The sequence below is a fragment of the Ictidomys tridecemlineatus genome, chromosome 12 (assembly GCF_052094955.1).
Source record: "Ictidomys tridecemlineatus isolate mIctTri1 chromosome 12, mIctTri1.hap1, whole genome shotgun sequence".
NCBI lineage: Eukaryota > Metazoa > Chordata > Mammalia > Rodentia > Sciuridae > Ictidomys > Ictidomys tridecemlineatus.
The window spans coordinates 31,293,670-31,299,669 of NC_135488.1; the positions used below are offsets into that span (position 1 = coordinate 31,293,670).

Below are 6,000 nucleotides of genomic sequence, written 5' to 3' on the forward strand. Positions count from 1 at the left end.
GGTGCTGAAAATCTTCCTACCAAGTTCAATGCTCATTCCTAACAAAAAACCCCAAACACTTAAAATAGAAACAGATACTTTTTAGATTTGTTTTTTTATTGTTGTAAAATGCAGTGTTTACCATTTTAACTAGTTTTAGTTACATAGTTCCGTAGCGCTGAGTGTACTTGTATTGTTTTCTGTCACTACCCTCCATCTCCAGAACTGAAACTCTGTGCCTTCCCATTCCGCGTATCCCCAGACCCTGGAACTGCCATTCATCCTGTTTTCTGTATCTGCTTTCAACTACTGTAGGTTTCTCATATAAGCAGCATCCTTATATGAGCGTTGATCCTTTCTGATTTATTTCACTTAATGTCCTCAAGGCTCGTTTGTACTATAGCATATCAGAATTTCCTCTCTCCATGGCTGTGAACATATAAAACCACATTGTGCTCTCCGTTCATCTGTGTGTGAATATCTGGGTCCCCTCTGGCTTAGCTGTGGTAAATAACACTGCTGTGAACATGGCTGCACAGTTCTCTTTAAAACTCTGCTCTCAGTTCTTCTGGGTGTACACCCAAACCTGGCCCTGCAAGACATTTCCCATAGATTTTCTTCTAGTAGATCTGTAGGTTTAGTTCTCATGTTCACATCTTTGGTCCATTTTGAGTGAGTTTGTATATATTGTGTGAGATAACAGTCCTCATTCATTCTTTTGCAAATGGGTGTCCAGTTTACCAGCAACATCTGTTGAAAGATTTTCCCTTCCTCACTGAATGATCATAGCACCCTTGTCAAAATTACTTGCCCATGCATGTGAATGTTGATTTCTAAGTTCTCTGTTCCATTCCTTTGATATGTATGTCTGTTTTTATGCTGTCACAACACCGCTTTGATTGTTGTAGGTTTGTAGTAACTTTTGAAGTCAGGAAGTGTTAGCCCCCAACATTGCTCTTTTTCTAAGATTGTTTTGGTTGTTCTAGGTTGCTTGGTATTCCATATGACTTTTAGGATGGATTTTTCTATTTTTTGCAGAAGTCATTGGGATTTTGATAGGGATTGCTTTGAATTCATAGAGTGCTCTGGGTTGTGTTGACAGTTTAACATCAGTATCAGTTCCAGTCCAGGGGCTTTGATTTTTTTTTTAAGAAGAAATTAATTTTATACAGTTTCAGTAAAACTGGGGAGAAACAGCTAGACTGCAGTACACTGTATAGAAGCAAAAGCCAGGTGATCATACAAATGTAAAATCAGTTAGTCAGTCTCCTGTTTCCTTGAAGTCTGTCCTCAACAGGAAGAAGTAAAAGCAGTTATCAGGAAAGGGTTTTTAATTTCAAAAGGGATCTTTTTCAAGTCCCTGCTTAGTTCATCCCTTGATCTCCAGGGAATTGGGGCTCCAGGTCAGCTGGCTGCAGTCTGCTGTTGGATCACCAAGCAGATTCTGTCAAGGAACTCGAACAGAAGGAGTCAGAGGTTTCTTATGTTTCTGAGGTCTCAGCCCGTGGCTGACCCAAGGGGAAGCAGACATCATGGTAGAAGGCATGGCAGAGGAAAGCCGAAAACTCTCGACAGCCAGGAAGCAGAGAGCTTGTTGACGCAGTTGTGAAGAGAAAGTCTGTGATTTCCTCTTCAGATTGTTAGTGTGTAGAAATACAATGATGTGTGTGTATGTGTGTGTAGATAAGATCACTGGATAGATACTTTCTTACCATGATGAATCGTGTTTTACTTTCATAAGAAAGTCAGCCTTCTCTTTAATGGGGAAACAATGGAGGCATTTCCACTAGAAGAGTGTCTGTTACAGGGGGCTGTCCGGTGTCTAAAACTTGAGTGGAGTTCCCTTCTGGAAACCTCTGCATTCGGTGCCACATTCACACATTCATTCAGACATGTCCTTGAAAAAGTAGTAAACAGTGTGGATATTATTTAACCTTGACTGTAAGGCCTGTTCAACGTGAGTGTAGCAAAATATGAAGATGTGGGAAGTACTTCTGCACAAAATGGCATTCTTAAGGAAAAGCCCTGTGCCGCTGTGTGGCAAGCAGAATGGGGGGGGGTTCTCTTCCTTGTTCCCTCCCTCCTCCCTCCCTCCCTCCCTCCCTCTGCTAGAGGTAGAACCATGCCTCATGCATGCTAGGCAAACTACCACTGAGCTGCACCCCCAGCCCTGTTTTATCATGAATACTAGTTTTACTTGCAGGGTGTACTCTTTCTTTTTTTGTAACACATAGATGTATGCATAGCAAGCACTTTTCACAAGTGAGTGAACTTGTCTCTTCAAGAAGGACAACTGAAAATATTTGTCATCAGTGATAATAAGTCAAACTTTTGAATTAAAATACAATTCCAGAGCTTCTGATCTGCTTCTGTGAGCTTAAAAGCTTTCCTAAACCTAAAGTCTTTTTGGTAAGATTGGCGATGTTAAAGAATGATGTTTTAAAAACACTATATAATAAAACATTTGGAAGATCTGGCTAACTTAGTAAACTAATATTTTCCCAATAAATAATGAATGAGGTTATAAATTATCTGTGGGTAAAAATCCATCCTATCTACATACAGACTATTAGATTAATGTAATAGTACAAAAGATGATGTGGTTTCAGATTCTACACTACAACTTGAAATGTATTTCAGTTTGCCCCTTTTTTTGGAGGGAGGGCATATTTTGATTGATCCCAGGAGCACTTTCCCCATATACTTTTTTTTAAAATACTTTTTTAGTTGTAGGTGGACACAATACCTTTATTTTTATGTGGCCCTGAGGCACGAACCAGTGCCTCACATGTTTCAGGTGAGCACTCTACCACTGATCCACAGCCCCATCCCGCCCCCATACACTTTTTATTTATGTTTTATTTTATTTTGAGACAGGATCTTACCAAGTTGCTGAGGCTGGCCTCAAGTTTTCGATCCTCCTGCTACAGCCTCCTGAGTTGCTGCTGGCGTACTCCATTTTGCTTTGGGGGCAGGGAGTATGTACCAGGGATTGAGCTCAGGGGCACTTAATCACCAAGCCATACCCCCAGCCCTATTTTGTTTTTGATTTAGAGGCAGGGTCTCACTGAATTGCTCAGTTCCTTTCTTTTGCTGAGCTGGCTTTGAACTCATGATTCTCCTGCCTCAGCCTCTGGGATTACAGGTGTGCGCCACTGTGCCCGGCTCCATTTGCTTTAATTATTCATTTGCTTGTTGCTTTATTTTTAGCTTTTCTGAAAAACTTTTAGTTTGGCTTTTGTAAGCGCATAAATAGTTGTTTTCCTTTGTAGAATAAATACAAACTCTCCCAATGAGTGAATTTAAGCCCATTCACAATTATCCACCTGACCATTTGGTTTCACTTGTCATGTATAGCTGTATGTGACATTTGCAGTTCTTCCTCTCTAGAACATGTTTTCTTTGCTCTTCATTAAATTGTACTTCATTTCATTTTTGTTTTTTTCCTCCTTTTTCTGCTTTTGTTCAATATTTCTTACTATGTTTTCATCAAAATCTTAACAGTTGTCATTTTTTTGATGATTTTGTTTTTCTTATATCATTTCTGAGATCAGTCAACTCTTACTTCATTATTTCCACTTCTGATCTTAGTGGTTTTTTTTTAATATACAAGTTTACGGTATGGTTTTAGTTTTTTAATTTTATTTTTTTATTGTGTTCTTTGATTTACCCAAAAAAAGAGTATGTAAATCATTTGGATTTTTGTGTTATTTTTCCTCTGCTACATGATTTTTTTTTTAATTGTTCAATTGTTTCGGTGTGGGAGATTGAACCCAGGGTGTTTAACCACATCCCCAGCCCTTTTTATTTTGAAACAGAGTCTCAGTAAGCTGTTTAGGGCCTTGCTAAGTTGCTAAGGCTAGCCTTGAACTAGTGACCCTCCTGTCTCAGTCTCTCCAGTTGCTGGGATTACAGGCCTGCACCATCGTGCCTGAGGCAAAGATGGGGCAGCAGAGTTGCTAATTTTCATGAGCTGATGTGCTTTGTTCTCTGTTTTCTCCTGCAGCTTGTATAAATGAAGAGTGCTCCTGCCTGTGCCTGTTGGACTGGTGATCTGGGGTAGTTTACAGGATTCCTCACGCAGAGCGCCCTCTGGTGTCATTGTGATGGTGTTCAGTTTCTTTAATGGGTGGCGAGGAGGACGGAATCTCAGGCACCAGTGGAGGGGTTGGTCTTCACAGGATGTTCCAGCTGTTGGCACAGCAGAGGAGCAGGCGTAGCAGACATGCTAACTGGTTGGTGACTGTTGTGACTCACTGCAGAAGTCTTCTAATGGAGATGTCTCAATACAGTGGGAAGCAAAGTTAGTCTACCTGAGGATGGGTAAAGAATTGCAGGAGGTTTGAGGATAAAAAATTGTTAGGAACACATTGAGATAACACAAAAATAGTTCTTTGTGTCACCAAATACTTTGCAATGTACACTTAAAGACCACTCAGTTCCATTTTAAATAAAGTATGACTTTATGATTTTTTAAACCAGTTTCTTGTTGGACATTTGTTTCCAGCTTCTTACTATTTTAAATAAAGTAGAGTGATGTTTGCTGTACAATTCCTGAACTTGGTATTAATTTCTCTGTTAAAATGTAATATTTATTGTTGGTTAGCTTTTCATCACTGTGACAAAATACCCAAGGCAATCAACTTAAAAGGAGGAAAGGTTGAGTTTGGCTCACAGCTAGCAGCTCAGAGACATGGTGTGGTCAGTTGGCCTAGTCACTCTTGGACCTGTGGCAAGGCAGCATGTGGTGGGAGCACATGGCAGAGGAGACTATTGCCTTGGGGCAGCTGGGACGTGAAAAAGAGAAAGATGAGGAGCAGGAGTCCCAGTAGCCCCTTGAAGGACACACTTTCATGTAACCAAAAGCTACAGACTAGTCCCCACCTCTAAAGGGCTTTGCCACCTCCCAGCAACACCACCAGCTAGATAGTCCTGTTAATTATTATTAGATAAATACCGTAAAACTGAAGCTGTCATCATCACACTGTCCTACTGCTGGTAAAAATAACTAACTTGCTGTACCTACAGAGGACATCAAAGCTAGTGACACCTCTTAGCAAATCCTATATGAGTCAAAGTTATTTTGGTTGTAATTCCACCCTGCAAAAAGCAAGAAGGGGAATTGTACATGCTCTAAGCAAAATTTTACCTAAGAAAGGAAGAACTGAGGATGGATCCAGGGCCCTCAGAAGCAGGAGACTGACTGAGCTGAGCCACCCCTCAGTGCCCTGTTGGTGCCTGCCAGGTTGCACTGCCCACTCTCCAGCTGTGACTAGGGAGGAGAGCATTATGGTTTCCAGAGACCTCTAGAGGTTGAGCTGGCGCTTGAAAAGGTCTTTGATGAAGTGGTGAAGTCGTGCAAAGGAATGGTGGTGTTACCCATAGAATGGTCCTCTGTTCCTTCTCTAGAGAGTACGTCAAGTGTAAGGAATTCAGGGCCTGTCAGCTCACATTTGCAGCAGGCATTCTGTAAGCTGGCTTGACCAGCATAAGCCCTAAGCTGAGTTTAAGGCACACCTACCATGTGTCAGGTGGTGTGCTGTTATTTTATACTGTTTACCTTTCTTCTGTAAGCTGCATAACAACCTTGAAAGGTGGATAATGGGATCAGCTGCATAGAAAGGAAATTAATAGGAATATCTCCTTTTTAAATTTTAATTTTCATAGGCCCTATAAATAATTGTAATTAATCATATAATAATTAGAAATTTAATTCTTGTCACTTGGTATAGTTTAATACTTATGAAATATGTTGATGTATGTATATGTTTGTATAAACATATAAATATGTACACAAACATATATAAACTGTGTAAGGAAAGTTTATAAACCTCATGTTCCAGAGGGTTGTATTGAAGAGACAAATATACCTGCCTCCATGAAGTCTCTTAGCTTGTGTTAAAATGAGCTAGGGGAGAGCCCTGCTCACCCCACTGGGCTATGGTTCTCAGGTGGGTTGGTGCAGCACCTTAAGCTGATCGCCTCTCTCCATTCTCCATTCCGCAGGTTCACCCTGGTTTC

The 6,000-nt window shown here is 40.6% G+C and overlaps 1 protein-coding gene across 3 annotated transcripts in view; it reads left to right on the forward strand.

Moving 5' to 3' along the window:
- The window catches only part of Zc3h8 (zinc finger CCCH-type containing 8), a 28,770-nt gene extending 24,313 nt beyond the window's left edge, over nucleotides 1-4,457 (forward strand). For all 3 annotated transcript variants that reach the window (XM_005340239.5, XM_078028299.1, XM_078028298.1), the window contains one exon: nucleotides 3,986-4,457. The gene's annotated coding sequence lies outside the window, so the exon portion shown is untranslated. The remainder of the gene's footprint in view (nucleotides 1-3,985) is intronic.
- The last annotated feature ends 1,543 nt before the right edge of the window (nucleotides 4,458-6,000 follow it).